Genomic DNA, 20,630 nt, shown 5'->3' with positions numbered 1-20,630 from the left:
CATTCAGTTAGACGACAGTCGGACAATGTACATAGTTCTGGTTTCCATACTCCAGGAATAGACCACACTTTGAGCACTGTGCAGAGTTTTGGTCTCGACACCTCTCGGTTGGACCATAATCGGAGCACTGTGCACAGTTCGGTCTCCATATCCGTCGGTTAGACCACAGTTGGAGAACTGTGCAAAGCTCTGGTCTCCATATGCGTCGGTTAGACCACATATGGATCACTGTTCACATATCGGGTCTCCATGTGCGCACTTTAGCCCACAACTGGTTCAGGTGCATCTGGGTGCCCAGTGGTTCTGACCAGCAGCACTAATGAGCTCTTTCTGTTTCCCATTCCCTATCGTGCTGTGCGATGGGGGTGGAATGTTCTGTTGAAGACTCCCACGTGAAGATTGTGATGCGTACAGGGCCAACCGGAAATGCAACCTCCCCTTAATGTTCAGGAATTGCGAACCTCTTTGAGTAACCTGGAGGCAGGATGTCCCACTGCGAGACCTGCCTGAGGCTCCGACTGAAGCAAATTAGAATTTCTGTCATTCAGGCTCTGCCACCTTCTGTATGTCCAATGGCCAATGATCCAATGCTTTCTGAATCATGTGCATAAAACTGGCTGTGTTGATCACCGCTTCTTATCCGTGTATCATTTCTCACTCAGATCGGTGTATCGACCTACCGACAGGGAGTGAGGGGAGGTGATTTTATAGTGTCTTTCTTTAGATCCAAAACATTCACCAACACAATGTCTTTCCTTATGGTTAACTCCCTAAGTTCACCCGTTGCCATCCCTGTGTACGATCTGCCAGAGAGAACCTTACAATCTGAGGACCGCTGGTAGACCTTGGGTGGTGGCAGTGGCATAGTGGTATTGACACTGGGCTGGTAAGTCAGAGACCCAGGGTAAAACTCTGAGAACCCGGTTTCAAATCCCGCCATGGCATATGTTGGAACTTCAATTCAATTAATTTCTGGAGGTAACAATTCTAAAAATAACAAATGGAACTAGTACCAATTATCATAAAATCCCATTTGGTCCACTAATGCTCTTTAGGGAAGGAAATCTGCCGGTCTCGTCTGCAATTGAACCCAGGTGCACAGCAATGTGTCTGACTCTTCAAAATGGGCTCTGAACAAGGGCAAATAGGCTTGGACAATAAATTCTGGCCTCCCGTTTTAAGTTTACAAAGTAATAATTGAGCCCACAACCTTGCCAACGGCATCTATGGAGTCCTGACCCAACAGAAAAAAAAAACTCAGGAAAGGAAGTTTCCTGTTGATTTCTGACCGCCAACCCAACCCCTCGTGTCATGAGGACTGAACAGAGACAAGGACACCTCATTCTGATTCCTACCCTCCCTCGCTTGGCTGATCAACCTGTTCTCCTCCATGTCAATCATCAATTCGGATACATCTGAAGACAAGGGGACACAGGATGTCATCTATATGAAGGGGGAGCGGGTGGAGACTTTAATGTGCATCACCAAGAGTGGTTCGGTAACTTCACGCCTGACCGTAGTGTTCGACGCCTGAAGGACATACCTGTCAGACTTGGCCTGCGACAGAAGGTGAGAGAAACAACAAGAGGGGGGAATTTCACGTCACCAGGCCTCACCAATCTACCCACCACCGTTGCCTCTGCTCTAAGCGGCATGGGGAGGGGTGACCGCCGCTCAGCACCTGTGAAGATAAATCAACAGGACACACGCCTTTATGTTGTTTGGAACTCCCTCCGTGATAAACGGGATAGATTCAGAGCATGTCCAGCAGGTCAAAACGGAGGGGGATCAATGAGTCCAGTTGGCTCACAGGGTGATAAGGGTATGGGGAAAGAATCATTGCATCGGGTTGAGGTGACAGCTATAACGTGATTTCAGAGTGTTGTGTATCTGACTACAGGGTGCCTATTGGACTTTGTGCTTACTGTGAGTATTAGAGTGTAAGATAGCTTTTGTAACATGTGCTATTCTGACAAACCTGCATATATTTTTAAAGGTGTAGTCCTGGGTAAAGAAATATTGTATTATAGTTCAACGTTTCTTCCTTAATAAATGTTTTGTTCTTTTGTTAAAAGCACATCAGCTGTCTCCAGCGACTCTTCAATAGTCCCGTCCACGTATCTAAAGAAACAAGTAAAAGTTAGTACAAGAACAAAAACAGAATTACCTGGAAAAACTCAGCAGTTCTGGCAGCATCGGCGGAGAAGAAAAGAGTTGACATTTTGAGTCCTCATGACCCTTCCATTCTGAGATGAATGGAACTGCGAGATAGTAGAGACCGGATATCCGCAATTTCTCAGCTTTTACCTTCAATTGCTGGCATGGAAACAATCTGACCCTGGGGATTTGCCAATCTAATGTCCCGTTTTTTTCTCCACTTCCGTTATGTTGCTTATTCGAGCTCTTTTATATGGATGATTTTGAAAAATTCTGTCAGGCTATATGTAATCTTCACTAGAAAGGCAAGAATTTGTTGCCTTCGCTTAGCAACTTTTTTGTGATTCTCAAGCAATAATTTGAGTGCATCCCTACAGTATAGCACCCTTAGATAGTACCTAGTTTGACAATTCTCGACCAATGTGGCGAGAGACTCTGACGTTCCTACAACAATCTAGCCTTAACTTCTGCCCATCCCTTACGATTCAAGCCCTCAGTCCACAATTCCAGCCAATCTGCATCCAGGTTGGCTTCCGGTGACTGATAACGCTAGACTCTCCGTATCCCTGGAACAAAATGTTTCCCAACTACAACTTCATTTCCATTATGTGCTGCCTTTTCTCTTTAAAGTTAAGTTACAGCACCTTACCATTTGTAGAGTTGCCAACTATAGGTCAACATAAAAAAATTCCAAAAGTGTGTAGGAATTGAGATCTTATATTTCTCAGCTGATATGAAGCGCCATGAGTAAATTTAGCCTGAGCAAATAGAGCAATGCGTCAATGGGGTGACGGCCCATAGGGTTTGATCCTCAGTTTTGCCTGCTGCTCGTCATTCCATCGTCTCCTGCACTCTTACACTGAGTTTGTAATTGGGAAACATTTTGCTCTTGGGCTCTGGGGAGTGTAGAGTTGTCACACAACAGATGCCAAAACTGAATGCCAAATGGCTAGAAGGGTAGACTGCGGTATAGAATTGCAAGGAACTGGCATAATGTAAGGCTAGATTTTTGTAGTAGAATTAGAAGCTCTCATTCCATTGTCCGAGAACCATGCCTTTTCTCTTGGTTTAACAGTAATGGTTGTGGAAGGTTGAGGACTACATCGGGCCATAGTCTTGCAGATTGTGTCTGAATTTAATTCTGCTGCTGCTGATGGTCCACGGCACCTCATGGATGTTGAGAATTGTGCTGTTTGAACTATTTTTAAACTACCCCGTTGAAAGGAATGCTTGTCACAAAACACAATGGAGTGCGTCCTCAGTTTGAAAAAAGAGGGCTGTTGTCAGTAGGGCTTTGCAGTGGTCATTCATAGCAACACCGCCAGCGAGAGATGCTTCTGCAGCAGGTGGATTGGTGATGCTGAGGCCAAGAAGAAATTTCCCTCTTGATGGTTTACCTGCTTCAGGCCTATTCTACCTTACAGGGCTTGGCCACATGGGTCTGTAACGGTGACCCTGAGCCACTCTGGGTGATGAACATGCAGGTCCCACAGCAAAGAACATTCTGTACCTTTGATACGCTCATTGCTTTTCGATGTGGTGTTTAAAATGGAGGATTAGAGATTGATCAGTTTCGGGAGAGAGGCAGCTGGGAGTCAGCAGGAGGTCCCCATTCCCCTGTCTGCCCTCAAGCCTTGTGACATGACAGAGCCTGGAGTCAATGCAGAGCAAGCATTGGAAGCGCAAGCTCAGACTTCTTATATGCCTCTGTACAAGAAGCATGGTCCCTCGCTCCTGTCATTGGGCCATGACAAACCCAAGAATATGGTTGGCGAACCTTTGGCATTGAGTGAAGTTCTGATTCTGATAGCATGACTATTCAGGAGCTATAAGATGCTAATGACACCCTGCCATTTTCTACAAGCATGTTTGCATTGGCATTTGAAGATGTCAGTTCGAGCCTGCCATTTCCTTACCTCTCCTCCCTCCCTGTCGATATGGTGACACGCCGATCCGAGTGAGAAATGAGACACGGGGAAGAGGCAGTGATCGAAACAGACAGTTTTCTTCACATGATTCAGAGAGCCAGGATTCTTTGGATCTAAACAAGTATCATAGCCTGAATTACATGTATTAGAGTCATTCTCAGCCAAATTCTCAGGTTGGCCTCACAATGCGACTTATTCAACTTCCTCTACCTCATGCAGCCCCACAGCACTTAAGAATGAATTGGCATTCCCAAGGCATCAAAGTGTCCTCTTCATTGGATCCTCCCATATTACAGGCCATTCCACTGTCCCAAAACCACAATACCATACCTGCGAAGGAATTTATTGATCCATGGAATTGTGTGTCGCACTTTTGATTCCTGATGCATACTGAGAGCTCATCTATGGACATTGATGATAGCATAGCGGCACCTAGAGCCAAGAGCTGTGCACACTGTACCTAGTGTGATCTAACATCTCGATAGGAATATCAGTGCTGTGTTCAGTGCTCCAGGTACTGTCTAAACATGAGATATTGAGACCAGCGCTGCTTCCAGTGCTCTGCGTGCAGTACAACCGAGGCTAATGGAGGCCACAAGCGTGCACAGTGCTCCTTATGTGGTCTAACTGAGAGATATTGGCACTGGAACTGCGTACTGTGCTCCAGGTGTGGTTTAACCGAGTGGTATGGTGACCAGGACTGTTCACAATACTCCAAGTGTGGTCTAACCAACGCATATGAGACCAGAACTGTGCGCAGTGCTCCATGCTTCGGCTAACCAATGGATATGGAGACCGGATCTGTGCACAACGCTCCAAGTGTGGAGTAACCGAGGGATATGGAGAGCAGAACTGTGCACAGCGCTCCAAATATGGTCTAACCGATTGTTATGTAGACCAGAACTGCGGACAGTTCTCCAAGGGTGCTCTAGCAGAGGGATACAGACACCAGCACTGCACACGGTCCTCAGACTGTGCTAGAAGTGAGGGATATGTGACCAGCCATATTCAGAGTGCTCCAATCGTGTCAAACTGAGATGAACAGAAGCGTCTGCACTGCCCAATTAGCAGGGTGAAACCTTTGTCGCTCCAGGTGAGTGAAGAAATGTCCCAAGGCGCCACACAGAAGCCTGAGAGTGGGATAAATTACCAAAAGCCACCCCGAACCATATTAAGAATAGTCGAACTCAAGTTCACATGAGAACATTTTATTTTAGGGATTATCTAAAACGGGAAGAGAGAGGTGGAGAGGCTAACAGAGGGAATACCAGAGCTCGAGGCTCCAGCAGCTGAATGCATTGCCGCCAAGGAAAGCAAATGAGGCATGAATTCGAGAACCATTAGTACCTGAATTAATTATTGGGCAGGAGGTGATTTCAGAGATAAGAAGGGGATGAGCAGATCTCCGGATTTGGAAACATTGGAGATGAATGATGCAATATATCAGTAAGTGACTACAGGGAGAGGTAGTACGAGGAGACCAGGATTAACTACATGGTGGTTTGAGGTTATTTTAGAAAACAAATGAATATTTTAAAAAACTGCATTTGGTAGCTTTAATTTTGGAAAATGTTTAAGTATCATTGAGCCAATGTGCATTGATGGAGTTCCGACACATATCAGCTACATTCCAATTGAAAAGCAGCGCAGCTTCCATTGGCTGAATTGCCTCCGCCTGTCCCTCTTAATGCTTCATGAGAGATGTACTAACCTCCGAATATAAAGGGTGCACTCGATACTCCATTGGCATTGATGTGCTGCACCAGCACCATGAACCCAGGCAGCATAAGCAGTGGACACACATGGAAATGTATTATTTTGGGTAAACGTTTCGACGCCTACAAGATGTAAGGATACAGAATGATGGCGGAAAGCGCCGTTGATCACAAGTGATTTTGATAAACTCACCTGTCCAGAAAATTTGCTCATTTTATATTTGAACAAATCTGCCTTCTCTCCTGTAGATACCCATTCTGTCAATCACATTGTGGAAATTAAAACCAGTTTGCGAATCAAAAGCTTGAGCGTGCTTTCGACCTCGCAATATCTGACCATGGACTTGTCTCCCCGTCGGGAATTTACCCCCAGTCTCACGCGTGACAGGCGGGCATACTCACCACTATACAAACTAGGAGGAGCCTGCTTCCGCTTTCCAAGGGAGCCAGTGAGGTTCCAGTTTGCGGTGAGATTTTCATTTTGAAGCAATAGTTACACACTTTGCCTGCTCAATGCAGAAACCTACCTTCCATCAGTTTATACGGGATAAATCTTCTTTCTTAAAAATCGTTGCATGGCATCAGTTTTGTCCGTTGTGCTGAAGCAAAGCTGCTTTTTCCTCAGCTATTTCACTCATTTTCCACTCACAAAGTCTCGCACAGAATTCACAAGGAATTCAAGTTGGCCATATGCTTCAGACGCCTTTCTGCTGCAGTGACACTCCCTGCTCTGTTTCCATTATCTGCAAAAACCACGTCAATGTGTCAGATGCAAAACATGACATGTAAACGGTGTAGGAAGACACTAATTTCTTCTTTTACATTCAGCAACATAAACAATATTGACAGAAGCAACGTTTCCAAATCATGGGCTCTGGCTCTCTCTATTTTAAGTCCTCCTTGGTCCATCTTCAGAGATAAAGCATTAGTGCAGCGAAAGGATCCATGAACGCAAGGGGCGACATGCAAAGTGGATAACAAAAAGCTTGAAATCTCATGATCAGCTTTCAGCACAGAAATAAAAAAAGGTGTTCGATCGAAGGGTTAAAAATCACCAATTTCTGGAATGCTGTCGATGCAGAAGTGAGGACTGGTGGAAGGAGTTGTGGTCAGAGGAGCAGAGGCCACATGGGGAGAGCGTATTTTGATTCATTCGTTCACGAGACGACTGGATAGGATATCCACAAAGCTGTTTTCATTTCATACTGAATGTTAACCGCCTAAAGAGGAGTGGAGTAATGTGGTGAGGATAGCCTGCGTAGAGCAACATGTACAAAAACGTCCAAACAAATTTAGAAATTACCATTTTTCGGGAGTGCTACACAGACTCGTAAAGTAAACAGTGTCTTACTTTCCACAGATTTTTTCAGGCTTGCTGACTTTTTCAAATAATTTTGGTCTCTATTAAAATGACTGGTTTTCTCGCCCAGTGGACATTTTTGTCACCTGCGCATCTCACTTGGGAGAGAACCTGTTAGGTGTGAGGAACAAGCTATGCATAACTCGGGCTGCATGCAAAGCTGAAATCGAATAGCTTATCTCACTTTTAAGCACAGTGTGTTCTGAAGAGTTTATTGTGTGTCGTTCAAAATCCAGACTCATTTGGCTGTCAGAAGGTTAGTTGAAGAGCAAAGAGTTACTAGGCGGCAAAGATTTGATGCGTTGCTGACAGAACCAGGGGATTCTTGGCGAAACTTTGTTTCCACGCAAGATTATCTTGGTCTTTTGAGACGACTGCATGCAAGGTTGTTATTTCTTTTGGCTTGAATTTATATATGCTGAAGGGAAGTGATCACACAACACAAGTAATGTCCAAATTCAAGAATGGCGTTAAAGTGTGGAATGCGTAATGGACATTTTCGTGACTTCAAATGTTCTTTCTTTTCTGAGTTTGCCAGTTTGGTGTTTAGCAAAATACGTTGAGTACATGTCAGTGGGCACTCTGGCCATAGCAACCTTACTTCCGGCTTCAACAGCTTCGGTTACGGGCGACGTGGAGCTGTGATATTACCTGGAGTGGGTTGTCGTCAGTTCACCCCGGATGCTCAATCGCGGTCTGGATGTGAATTACGTTTACCTAATCGGTTATCCTAAGTCTGATATGACTTTCACCATTGTCGATTCAAAAGCATGTTTTTTTTTGAATGAAGTGCCCTGGATAAACATTGGGATGCGATATTTTGTGTAAACATTGCAATGTCTCCAAGATGGAGCAGACAACATGATGGATTGAAGTGTCGTTACCCACAGGGGATTTTGATATCCAGATCTTTCCAGGAGCTTTACTCACAATGTATACTTGCAAATCTGCCTTCTGACCCAATTGATGAGGAACTGCTCTTTAGGTAAATCATCAAAGGGGAGATGAAAACCGATTTGCTAATTAAAAGCATGACCACATATTCCACAGCACACAATTCAAACCACGACTTTTCAACCCATTGGTGAATAGAATCCCGATCTCCCGTGTGGAACGTGGGGATATTCACCACTATACTAAGGAAATCAGGCCTGTTGCTGCGGCAATCAATGAGACTCCATTTTACCATTGGATTTCCATTTCCTACCAACATTTACCCAGTTTGCCTGCACAGTTCTGAATCTGAGAGAATAGATTAGGAAGGTACAACAATGAATTTTAAATCTGAGAACAACAGAATGAAATGTTCCAGAAAGCATTTGAATCTGAGAATAATCGAATTGAATGTTGGAAAACTGAATCTGCATCTGAGGTCAATTGGTTCGAAGGTTCCCACAATGCAGTCAATGTGGGAACAATAGAGTGGAATGTACAAACAAGGGGCAGCGGATTATCTTACAGTTTCAATGTTATTTCTGCTAATGATTAGTGGATAACTAAGCCGAACTGATCCATTTCGGACTAGTGTTTTAATATATTTCTTAGTTATCATGGCTATTGTTTGTGCCCCAGTAAGAAACTCTACTCAGTGAGTAATTCCATGGACGATGTTTGATGCTGTTATTCTAGCTATTTAATGTGCCCTGCTTTGTATTTATTTTTTGAATCTCGGCGTCCAGTTATTAATTCGGCAACCCATTCTTAACTTACTGATGATTTTGTTAACTCATTCTCCTATCATTGCTTTGGCAGACTTCCTATTATATCATTATATCTAGATGCTATGCCTGAAATCCATGATTCATGGCATTAACATGTGTGATGCTCAAGATTGTGAAGATGGCAGACATTTTTCTCATTTCTAATCAATATGCTTTCCTGAAACAGTGTCTGGCCAATATCTGATGTGATGCTGAAACAGACAGGGCAGAACCTCTGCCATCTACTTGACACTGAATGATAAGCGCCTCCATATTATCACACTCAACCAGTGGTTTTCACTCGACCCCAACATTATATCAGAACATCTACTCCAGATCACCTGCTGCTCAAGGCCTCCCCTGTCCTTTTGAGAAATCCAGGCTCATCTTTTGTAATTATTTTCCTGGCAACACCCAGTTACAAATCTGTATGATGAAAGTGCATCTCGAACTCTGCTGCCTATTATCAAAATCTCACGAAAGCTCATTCATCCATTGCCTTTGTGCTCACTGAACTCTTCCGCTCTGACAAGAACTTAACTTTTAAGTTTATATTGTTGTGATCAAATTCCTCCATGTTGTCACGATTAGGAACATACAAACACAGAAGATTTGAGCAGACAAAGGCTTTTTGGAACATCGAGCCTTCTCCACATTTCACTAAGTTCATGGAGAATCTGATTTTCTCGAATTCCAAAATCCCAAACAAACCCATAAACTTTGATTAATCTGCCTTGTTAAAATATATTGACCTCCATCTTAACAATATTCAGTGATGGGCCTCCACAGCCTTCTAAAGCAGGGAATTCAAAAGTCAGATAAACCTCGAGGAGAAACAAATAAAAACACGCACACACAAATAGAATAACTGTGTGCTACAAGGGCAAAGCATTTTTTAAAAAATAAATGACACCTAATTAGCTGCTCAACCAAAACATCAACGATGGTTTCCCACAGCCTTCTACAAAGTTTTCAGTTTCGCATAGAATTCAATTATTTATCCCCCTCCTGTAAAATGCTGTGCAGGCAAATCCGATCTTCCTAACCTTTCCTCACAACACATTTCATTCATTCCAGGTGACAACCTAGTGAGTCTTCTCTGAAGCGCCCCCAGGCATCCACATCCTTGCATAAACAGGGCAATCAAAACTACGCACAATATTCCAGATTTCAGCAATGATCTGTTTAAGTGAAGCATAACATCCTTATTTTTAGTTTCAATTTTCCTCACAAAAAAAGCATTGCATTTCATTACCCTTCTGAACTACATGCTCTCCCTGCATGGCCACTTTTTCCAACTCATGCACTTGACCAGCTTGATTCCCCTGCAGTTCGGAATCCTGCAGCCTTTCTCAGTTTAATTATTACCCAGTTTTATTTTCATTGTCTCTGCCAAAGTGAAAACCTCTCATTATCCCACATTACACTCCATCGTCTCTGTGATCTGCCAGCTTCCCAGTCTTCTATCAATGCTAATAAGTTAACCCATTGGCCATGAACATTTTTCATCTAAAATTAACTTTGATGTGGCATCTTATCAAATGCTTTCCGAGAATCCGAAATACAGCACATACAAAATCAGCCCTTTATCCACAATGCATGTCAATAATTCAAGCAACTGCAAATAATGGTTAAACAAGACTTCCCTTTCACAATACCACCGATATTCTTCCCAATTATCTTGATTATCTCTAAGTGCCCAGCTATAAACTCCCGGCTGATCATTTCTAGCAACGTCCCCATGACAGATGTCAAGCTAACTGGCCCATAGTGTCTTGTTATCCATATCCCATCCTTCTTGAATAGTAAGGTTTTTTTCATGCTCCCATTGGAATGGAATGTTTCCCGAAAATAGGTAATATAGGAATTTCTACAAAAACGCATCTACCACTTCATTAGCCACCTCTTTTAAGATCCGAGGATGATGTTCCAGAGGACCCTGAGACGTGTCCACCTGCAGCTCCATCAGTTTGTTTACGACATCTTTCCTAGTGATTGCGATTTCGCCAAGATCCCTCTCCCTTTCCTGTCTTGCTTTCCAGCTGTTAGTGGAACATTTGTGTTACTTGTGTGCTGAATAAAGAAGCAAAATATGCCTTCATTTATTTCCCCATTCCCTTATTAGCTAATATTGACTCCCTTTTTAATGCGGAAAGGGAATATCAATCCCTTTACTTCCTCTTTTCCTTTCGAAGAAACTCTGATGAAACTGTTTCTATACGTTTTACATTTCTAGTTTTATTTTTTCACCTCAGACTCTAATTTCTTATTCCAGGTAACCATTTAGTCCATTCCTTGATGTTACTTTCAAACTGGCCAATCACCTGACCTGGCAGCAAACTTTGCACGGTTTATTTTGTTTTCCATTACCTCGCTGCTTTCCCTAACTTTTTTAGTTATCTGCGGATGGTCAGTCCTCCTTTAAGAATCTTCCTTTACTGCAGAGATATACCTACTTTGAGTCTTCTGAAATGCCTCATTAACTGCCAGCCACTTCTTCCCCTTTGATCTATCACCGAGCCTAATATTCCCATTCGCATCAGCTCTCTTAGATTTCATGCCCAAATAGATGCCCATATTTATGCTTAAATACTTGACTCAAGCACACTCTTCTCCATTTGAAGGTGGAGGAAACTTTCAATCATATTGTGCTCGCTGGTACCAAGGAGTGCCTAGTATATATATAATATATATATGTGTGTGTGGGTTAATATATATACATACTTACACACACACACACACACACACACACACATATATATATATATATATTTATATATATAAATGTAAATTGAAATCACCCATAATCCATTCGTTGACTAAAAAACGCCCGACATTTCTTCTTGTGAATCTTGACATAAATTATAGTTACACAAACCGATGTCAGGGATAGCTAACTGGAACCCCTGTTATCATCTGACAACTTCAATTCACCAACATGTATCCATCATTCCTCAGGGTTGCATGCGCCAGGGACATGCACTACAGCTTCCACTCAGTTACTGTCTTGTAATGAAAACCAACAACAACAAAGAAATCATTAACATTGATATCCCACTGCATATGCAATTCTACAAGAGGAGCGTAATTTTTCAAATTTGTGTTATACAATAGGGCCTGTATGCAGCATTAAAACGACGTGGTTATTGCTCCCATACAGTCATTCTGCAGAGTTCCACGGCAACAGGCTGCGGGTGCTAAATGACATCCCCCAGCTCCTGTGTTACAGGGTAGAAAACAGAATGAATTGTGTTCTCCCCGTTGCCTGTGTAACAGGACTGGGAGAGTCTGAATGCCTTCCCTGAAATCGTCTGGAAAAAACGCAAGAAGGACGAAATAGCAGTCTTCTATTTCTGCGGAACTGGCTCGAGTCATTCTATACCTATTCTAAAATCCCCAACGCTCAGAATTACATTATCTTGCTGCTATGTAAAAGCCTGAAAGTTGCTGAATGGCTCCTAAAATCAATCTTAATGACTCGAGAGTAGGCACAAAGAATTGTGCATCAAGCCTTGCTGATCATATAGACCTATGGAGAAAGGTAAGCTGAGGGGGAGAACATAAAGGTTGCAGAGAGATATAGAATGATGAATTGCGCTGTCAATATGATGTTAGATGAAGTGTCATGTGTCGAAGTGTGAAGTCACTGACTTCCACCCTAATATTATTAAAGCAGAGTATAATATTTAAAAAGTTTGAAAAACGCGTGCTTGTGTGTACAGAAATCGGTTAAGAGGGCAGATGACATGTTGGCATTATTTGTAAGAGGATTGGAGTACAGGAGTAAATAAGCATATATAGTGTTTACAATTAGGGAAATGTTAAGATTTGAATATAGCGCTGAGCGGCTGAAGCAGGTCAATCGATACTCGCATCCTGCTCCTCTATTCATTAAGGTCAGAATGGACCTGCAAGCTCTCTGTACTCGAACTTCTGACATGGTCCACAACCCATAACTCCCTGCTCTACCAAAAAATCTTTCGAAATCTACGTTGAATAAATTCCATGTTATTGCATTCATTGTTAACGAACAGAATGCCACATAGTGAGGAAAAGTTGGAAAAATTCCCAACTCATTAACATGTCTATATTCTTCTTTATCTTTTACGGGATATTGGCATCGCTGTCTAGGCAGCCATTGACTGCCCGTCCTAATTACCGATGACAAGCTGGTGGGGAGCTAAATGCTTGGTCCTTGGTTGTCCGTTTGTTGCAGATAAACCAACAGTTCAGTAAAAGGATTTAGCTCCAGGGTCTGACCCAGCGACAATCAAGGAACGCAGGTCGTCCCAAGCCAGGATTTTGAGTAGCGGCGAGGAAAACCTGCAAGTGTTGGTGTTCCCATGTGCCTGCTGTTCTTGTCCTTCTAGATGGCAGCTGTTCTGGATTTGGGATGGACTGTCTAAGGGAGAGGGCTGTACTCCTGAGGAAAATATTGCAGCTGGTGCACACTGCCATCATTGGTCGCTGCTGGTGGAGGGAATGCACGCTTATTGAAGGGCTGCCAATCAAGCTTTGTCATGGATGGTTTTGAGGATGCTGAGGGCTGTTGGAGCAGCATTGTTCCGGGATCTCCTGAATTGTGCATTGTAGGTGGTGGCCCAGCAGTGGGGAGTCAGATCGTGAGCTGCTCACTGCAGATTCCCTATCCACTGGCCTGCTCTTGTAGCCACAGTATTTGTAAGGTTTGGCCAGTTCAGTTACTGGTCAACAGTTGTTCCTAAGATGAAGCTAGCGGGGGTTTCGGAAAGTATAATATTATTGATGCCAAGCGACGATGGTTTGTTTATTTTTTGGAGATAAAAATTCTTTTGTCCATTGAGCAATCGCCATCGAAAATCCCCAATTATGAGGTTATGGTGGAAGAATGGTGACAGATGGAGCAGCTGAAGGTGCTGAGGACTAGCCAAAATCCTGAGCATCTCCTGCAGTGACATCTTTGAACTGAGATGAATGTTCTGCAACTACCAGAACAATATTCATGTCTCCCAGATATGACTCCATCCAACGAAGAGTTTTCCCATTAATTCACGTTGACTCAATTTATTTGAGGGCGCCTTGTTGCCACACGTGATCATATGCTGCCTTGATATTAAGTTTGGTCACTATCACGTCACATCTGGAGTTAAGCTCATAGCCCATCTTTTGACCATGGCAGTGATGTTATTAGGAACAGAGTGAATCTTGTGGAACCAAACTGAGCCTCAATGAACAGAGTACTGCTGATCAGATGCCGCTTGATGAACCCTTCCATTTCTTTCCTGATTATCAAATGGAGGCTCACGCAATTGTTAATGAACAAGTTGGGCTGGTACTGCATTTTTCTGTATCTCGTACCTGGGCGATTTTTCTCATATTTGGGTAGATGCCAGTGTTGAATATGTACTGGAGCAGCATGACTATGCCATAGGGCACTATCGAGTCCACAAGCATTCAGTACAATTGCCGAAATAATCTCGGTGCCCACCGTTTTGCAGTATCCAGAGGTTCAGCGGCTTCCTGATATCACAGAGAGTGAATACACTTGACTGACGACTAACATCTGTGATTTTGGGAACCTACGGAGGAGGCCAAGTTGCCTTATCCATTCGGTACAGTTGAGAGTGCTTCAGCTTTACATTTTCCACTTATGTGCTGGGCCTTCGCAGCATTGCAAATCTGGATATGTGTGGAGCCTCTTTATGCAGTGAATTGTTTAATTGTATTTCTAACATGATTTCCCTTTCATATATCCTCGTTCACACTGTGCAATGTTAACATTCCTTACTACATACCCAGTTATCACCTCCGTACTAATAGATTATAACTTTTCCCAGAATTCCTATGTCAAACTAACATGTCTGCAGTTCTCCCTCGACCATCTTATTACATTCTTCAATTGTGATGCACCATCTGATACTTTAAAATTCGCTGGAGGCTTTGCAGAAACTAAAGAATTTTGAAACAAAACAACCAATGCAACCATTGTTTCTTCAGCCTCCTCCTTCAGCACTCTTGAGATGAAGCTATTCTAGTACAGCAAATTATTTAACCTTCAATCCAGTTCACATTTCAAGCACTACCGTTTCCTGTAAAACTATGTATTCCTTTTCGCTTCCCCGTTTCACAACTGCATTGGTTTCCTAGCTTATCTTGGAAATATTCTATATGTTCTTCTGTGACGACAGGCGAAAAGTTATTGTTTCGTTACCATGATGTTTCCCTGTTCTCCATGATAAATATTCCCGTACCTACATGTAAAGTGCCCTGACTTGCGCTTTATGTTCCTCGCTGGATTGCATTACATTCTCTTCCCATTTATAAATCAGTTTCTTTGTCCTCCTTTGCTGGGTTCTAAAGTTCCCCCAAACCTCAGATTTACCACTTTTTCTATTGCACCATGATATTTCATTTCATTTCATGGAGTGCGATATCTAACTTCATTTGGAAACAACGGTTGAGTTTTCTTTCTGTCTCCGTGTTGAGCTTTCGATGAATGCTTGTCTGATGTAGACAATGCATTATTTCCTTAACTACTCGCCATTCCCTGTCCACCAACAAACCTTTTCCTATACTTTCACAATCTATTATAGCCAACTTACCTCTCTTACATTCACAATTTCCTTTCTTCAGATGTAACAACCAAGTTTTAGGATTCAGCATATCGCTGTCATACTTATTGCAAAATTCAATCACTTTATTGTGACTATTTCCCAAAGACTAATTGAGAGCATGGAAATGCATTGAGTCTTTCGCATGATCGAGCACTAAGTCATGTCTAGCTCGATTCCTAGTTTGCTCCTCAACTTACTAGTTCTGAAACCAATCTAGTATACATTCAATGAATTCCTCTTGCATGCTATTAGTGCTGATTTGCTAAACGATGGTCTTGTTGCAAACTGAAGTTTCTAATTTTCCTGTTTTAACCATGTTACATTCAGCTTGAATTTCCTGATGTATACCACGGCACAATTTTGCACCGTGGTTTGCTGGCCTATACACAACTCACACAAATAGCTGATCCCCTTGATGTTTCCCAGCTCCTCACAAATTGGCCCATCATCGTTTGATGAAAGGTCCGCTATTACCAATAATATCTTAGCTTATTAAGAGTGCTACGGAGCCTGCTTTTCATTTTTGCCATCCCTCTGAAATGCTAAAGCCGCACAAAGCTGCATTTCGAAGGATTGAATATTCTGGGTCACAATGCTCTGGCGAATATGCTGTTGTGCCACTCAACCATTGCAAAGCAAAATTCGAAACCTTTAACTTCGTAGTTGATCATGGACTAAGTCTCTTTTTTAACGCTGTGTTGCCGCATTCTTCAGTAACTGTAATCAATCCCTTCCTGATATCAGCTGTTTGGTAACACATTGCATTTCCACTCTACACTAGACATTCCACCAACAGTCTGACAACGACTTTAACGTTATTCAGGAAGCTTCCACTCTCAATATATGTCATTTGTTATTTCAAACTGTAATAATTCTTTAATTTCGCTGCACAACTCCAAAACAATTTCATTGTTTAGAACTACAGTTTGCCGTTTCTTCCAATACCAGAGATAAGTTGTGGCAGCCTCATGGAGTTAAATGCTTCAACGGTTGTGTTGAAGGGGGCAGGCCTCTACGCCTCGTTTCTGATCCTTAATATTTACCAGATTGTTGAGTCCCTGCCTCTCACAGTGATGCGAAGGCCAAGACCATCTGGCGCATCATTGAGAGAAACAGACAGGCTTTACCAAATTTTGCCTTGAATCATCAGAAAATGAATCAAATCCTCCCTTCGATTCACATCTTCAGAAGGCAGATCAAGCCCACGAAGCACAAGGAATACCTGATCTTCATCAGTCAGACCAGGGGTAATGACAAGAAGAAGCGCATTTTGTATTGCAGCCTTCACGTTTACAATAACGTTCAATTTCTTCACCGGCAATTTCATCATCGAAATTAGCTCATTTTGAATACGAGGTCCAAGAAAATGGTCAGGAGTATATTTACTTTATGCCTCATGGGGCATATCCTTGCATCGGAAGGTCGAAATTAGCTCTAATGGCAACTAATCCCAGAAATGATTCATTGGTGTGTTCATAAAGCCTTGCAGGTGTTCTAAAGTACTCTGAGTTCTGCTCATCTAGAACTGAACGGCTGCAATAATGCCTGTCAACGTTGCTTGTCATTTATCCTCACCTTGTTTATTTATCTCTGTGCTTACTCATCCAGTACCGCCATTTCTGGGATCATTCGCTTTCTTTCAATTCATTTTGTTGCGCTTTGAATATTGTCCTTAGATAATTCGATGACATTGCAATGTTTCATTGAGATGATTCCAGACACTGCCGCATTCCTTGCATAAGCTGCTTGCAGTTTCTGTGACGTATAATTTGCAGCAGAATGAAAAGGTTTCATCAGCGAATTTTAGTGTAAGCCAGGCAATTTGTTTCAACCCTTTCTCCGTTTAACATTTCCAGTGCGTTTAAGTCTGCTGAAAAGTTTCGTTCTCATCATCATTTGGAAAGACATAGGCACTTCCGATTATTTTCACAAACTCCCTCCTTACTGTAACATCTATCGTCATTTTTTTGAATAGATCTCGCGAATTTCCTGGACCATATGTTAAATCTTCAGTGGGAAGTGCGTCAGAAGAATTCACTATTTTCACCCTTTGTAGATTTTGCCCACTTCCTTAGACACGGTGGTGATACAAAACAGTGATCATTCTTAATTAAACTCAACAGTCTCCAATTCCGGGCTAGACACTTGGCAGTCAGGGCAGGTTTAATTATTCTTTTACTGCTGCAGCTGAACAGTGAGGGCAGAGATTTAGAGCCAGCTGGGAGCTGAGCACGAACAGGTTATATTTTTTTTAAAAGAGGAGTAGTTGAGGCACCAGGGCAGAAATGTAAAAAGAGCGGAAGCTGAGTTGCCAGTGGAGCAATTTAAAAAGAGCTAGAGAGAGATAGTAAAATCACAGATTAGAAAGGGGCTACACCCCCATAACAGAGATAAAAAAAGCGGGACCTAGATAATAAAAACACAGATTGGAAGGTAAAAGGCACTCTTCCCCCAGAGCAGAGATTTATAAAAGTGCGGGAGCTAAACAGCTAGAGGATAGTTTTATAAGAAGCAGGAAGTATTAGCTAGGAAAGTGATTTGGCTATAGTAGAACAGAGCTGACAGACTGGAGAAATGGGAAGTGCAGTAGCTGTGCAGCCAGAGGGACAATTATATTTTATCATTATTCGTTAAGAGGATGTTGGTGCCAGTCATTCACAGAGCGTTTAATGCCCAGACATAGGTACCCTAGAGAAAGTGATGTGGATTTGCCTTCTTGAACCGCAGCAGTCCCTCTGGCAACTTTGCATGCATAGTGCTCTTGGGGATGGAGATCTTGGAATTTGACCCAATGACAAGGAAGGGACAGGGATATCATTTCAAATCAAGCTGGTGACTAGCTTGGAGGGGCCCCTCCAAATAGTCGTGTTCCCATAAACCTGCTGCCCATTATCCTTCGTGGGTTTGGACTGTATTGTCCAAGTTGACTTCCAGAATTCCTGCCGGGCAGCTTGCAGGTAGTAAACACTGCTGCCGTTGTTCATCAGTGCTGGAGAGAGTCAAAGTTCATTGACGTGGTGTCAATCAATGACTGATTTATCCCAGATGCTATCATGCTTCTTGACTAATATTGGAGCTGCACGCATCCCAGCAAGTAGAGAGTATACCATGAAAATCCTCTCTTGTAAAAGGTGGAAAGGAATTGGTGTGTCAGCACGTGTGTTATTCGCCGAAGGATTCCTTGCATCTCAACTTCATTTGTAGACATTGTGTTTATTTGGCCAATCCAGTTATGTTGTTTCTGGTCAATGATATCCGCTACAATGCTGCTAGTACGATTTTCGGCGATGGTAATAACATTGAATGTTGATGGGCGATGGTTTGATTTTCTATTTTGGAGATAGTCATTGCCTGGTACTTGTATGCTGTAAATGTCCTTTGCCACTTGTGAGCCAAAGCCTGAACATGCTGCATTTCGCAATAGGCAACCGTTATCTCAGGAATCACAAATTGTGTTGAACCTTGTGGAATCATGAGCGAACATCCCCATTTCTGACCTTAAGCTGGAGAGAAGTTCATTGATGAAGGAGCTAAACAGCGTTGAGTCGTGGCAATACTTTGTGGAACTTAGGTTCCCTCAGGAACAAAAAGAACTGGGAGCTGAGCAGTCGGGGTGCATATTTAGAAAGTGCTGTTGCCGAAAAGCCAGAGCAAACATTTAGAAAAGAGTGCTAGCTGAGCCGGTGGTCTGGGCAATTAGTAATTCAGGCCCTAAGCAGCTAGGGAGAAGCTATCAGAAACACTGCAGCTGCTCGGAAGGATGGAGCACGAATTCTTTGCTGCAAGAGCAATTAAAGATTTGCAATAATTGCTCTTCGTGCCAGCTATGCCCCTCATGCCATGACCGAATTTGTCTTGTTTTTAATGTTCATTTATTCAAGGACAGCGGTTGTAGTTTTCTATTTAATGCTGCTGCAAATGGCAGTTGTTCTGGCCAATCATTTTACCCGGTGTTTGGAGTGGTTAACTATCAAGAATCAAGAGGATTTTGAATTAATATCTGAGAAAAGCGAACGACCAAGATAATAGGGAGAAGCTGGAAGAGTGGCTGCCGCTTGCACCTTCCTGCAGAGACACAATAAGGAAAGGACGGGTCACGTAGTCTGCTTCTGTGCTTTAGCCCATTTTTGGTTGCATTCTACGAACGGCATTTAAGTTAGGTAAATGATAAGAATATGCACCGAGAACAATTGCATTACATTTTTTCACATTCAATATGCATAGGTATACAAAGACGTAAGTTGATGGTAGGGCCACGAGTGATCAGACGTTTCTTAGCTGGGAATTCGTGCTGATACCTGGTCGAATCGTCATACACTATATTGATGAGTGGCTATAAAGTCAAACATATTAAAACATTCGAGAATATGATAACAGCCAGTTGAAGGCTGTATGTGTGAAAGGACCAGGTAGCATGAGAGAGAGAGTGTTGTGAATGAGCATGTGGGGAGGAGGTAGTCCCAATAATCGTGCAAAAACAAGTATGATTTTATTGGTGCTTTCAAATGAATCGTAGAGTAATCACATTTAGAAGTTTTGAATCTAATATAGGGTGTCGTCTCTGTGCACTATGGATCGTGGGAAGGTGTGATCAATTGCGTCAATACCCGAGCTTTAACAAAACACGTGATGACCAGGCCTTCCTTGTTTCAATCGTGTGAGGTATATGGAACTTGGAGAAGCAGCTCATTGTGCAACTGTCCGAAATTTGGAGGGTGCCAGACTTCATGAAACATGTTCTGAAAATTCCCCCTATGTACTATTTGGACCAGTGTAGATTGTAGGAAATTCGTGACGTTTGTCTATGTTACATTTGGCGAGTTATCGTGATGCAGCTGCTGATGTTTGGGGTGTTCTCATGTTGATAAGAACAACTGTTCCAATGAACACAGGTTGTCAGAAGCTGGCATCAAAATTCACCCTTTCAAACTCTGCAACACTAACAGCGGAGGTTCAGTACATTTTATTATCATTTATTATTATTATCACAACTTATAAATCACCATTGAATACAGTATACTGTGAAAAGGAGTTCAATTTGACATTAGAGTATAAATGAACATTTTTAGTAGCATATTATTTTATGCAGAATGCTTAAACGTTGTTACAAGCATTTTCCTAACATGAGTTCATTCAGGGCACAAACTTCATGTCCTACCGTAAAGGTGAACGGGTTT

This window comes from Carcharodon carcharias (genome assembly GCF_017639515.1).
Source record: "Carcharodon carcharias isolate sCarCar2 chromosome 38 unlocalized genomic scaffold, sCarCar2.pri SUPER_38_unloc_1, whole genome shotgun sequence".
NCBI lineage: Eukaryota > Metazoa > Chordata > Chondrichthyes > Lamniformes > Lamnidae > Carcharodon > Carcharodon carcharias.
This window is presented reverse-complemented; position numbering follows the sequence as displayed.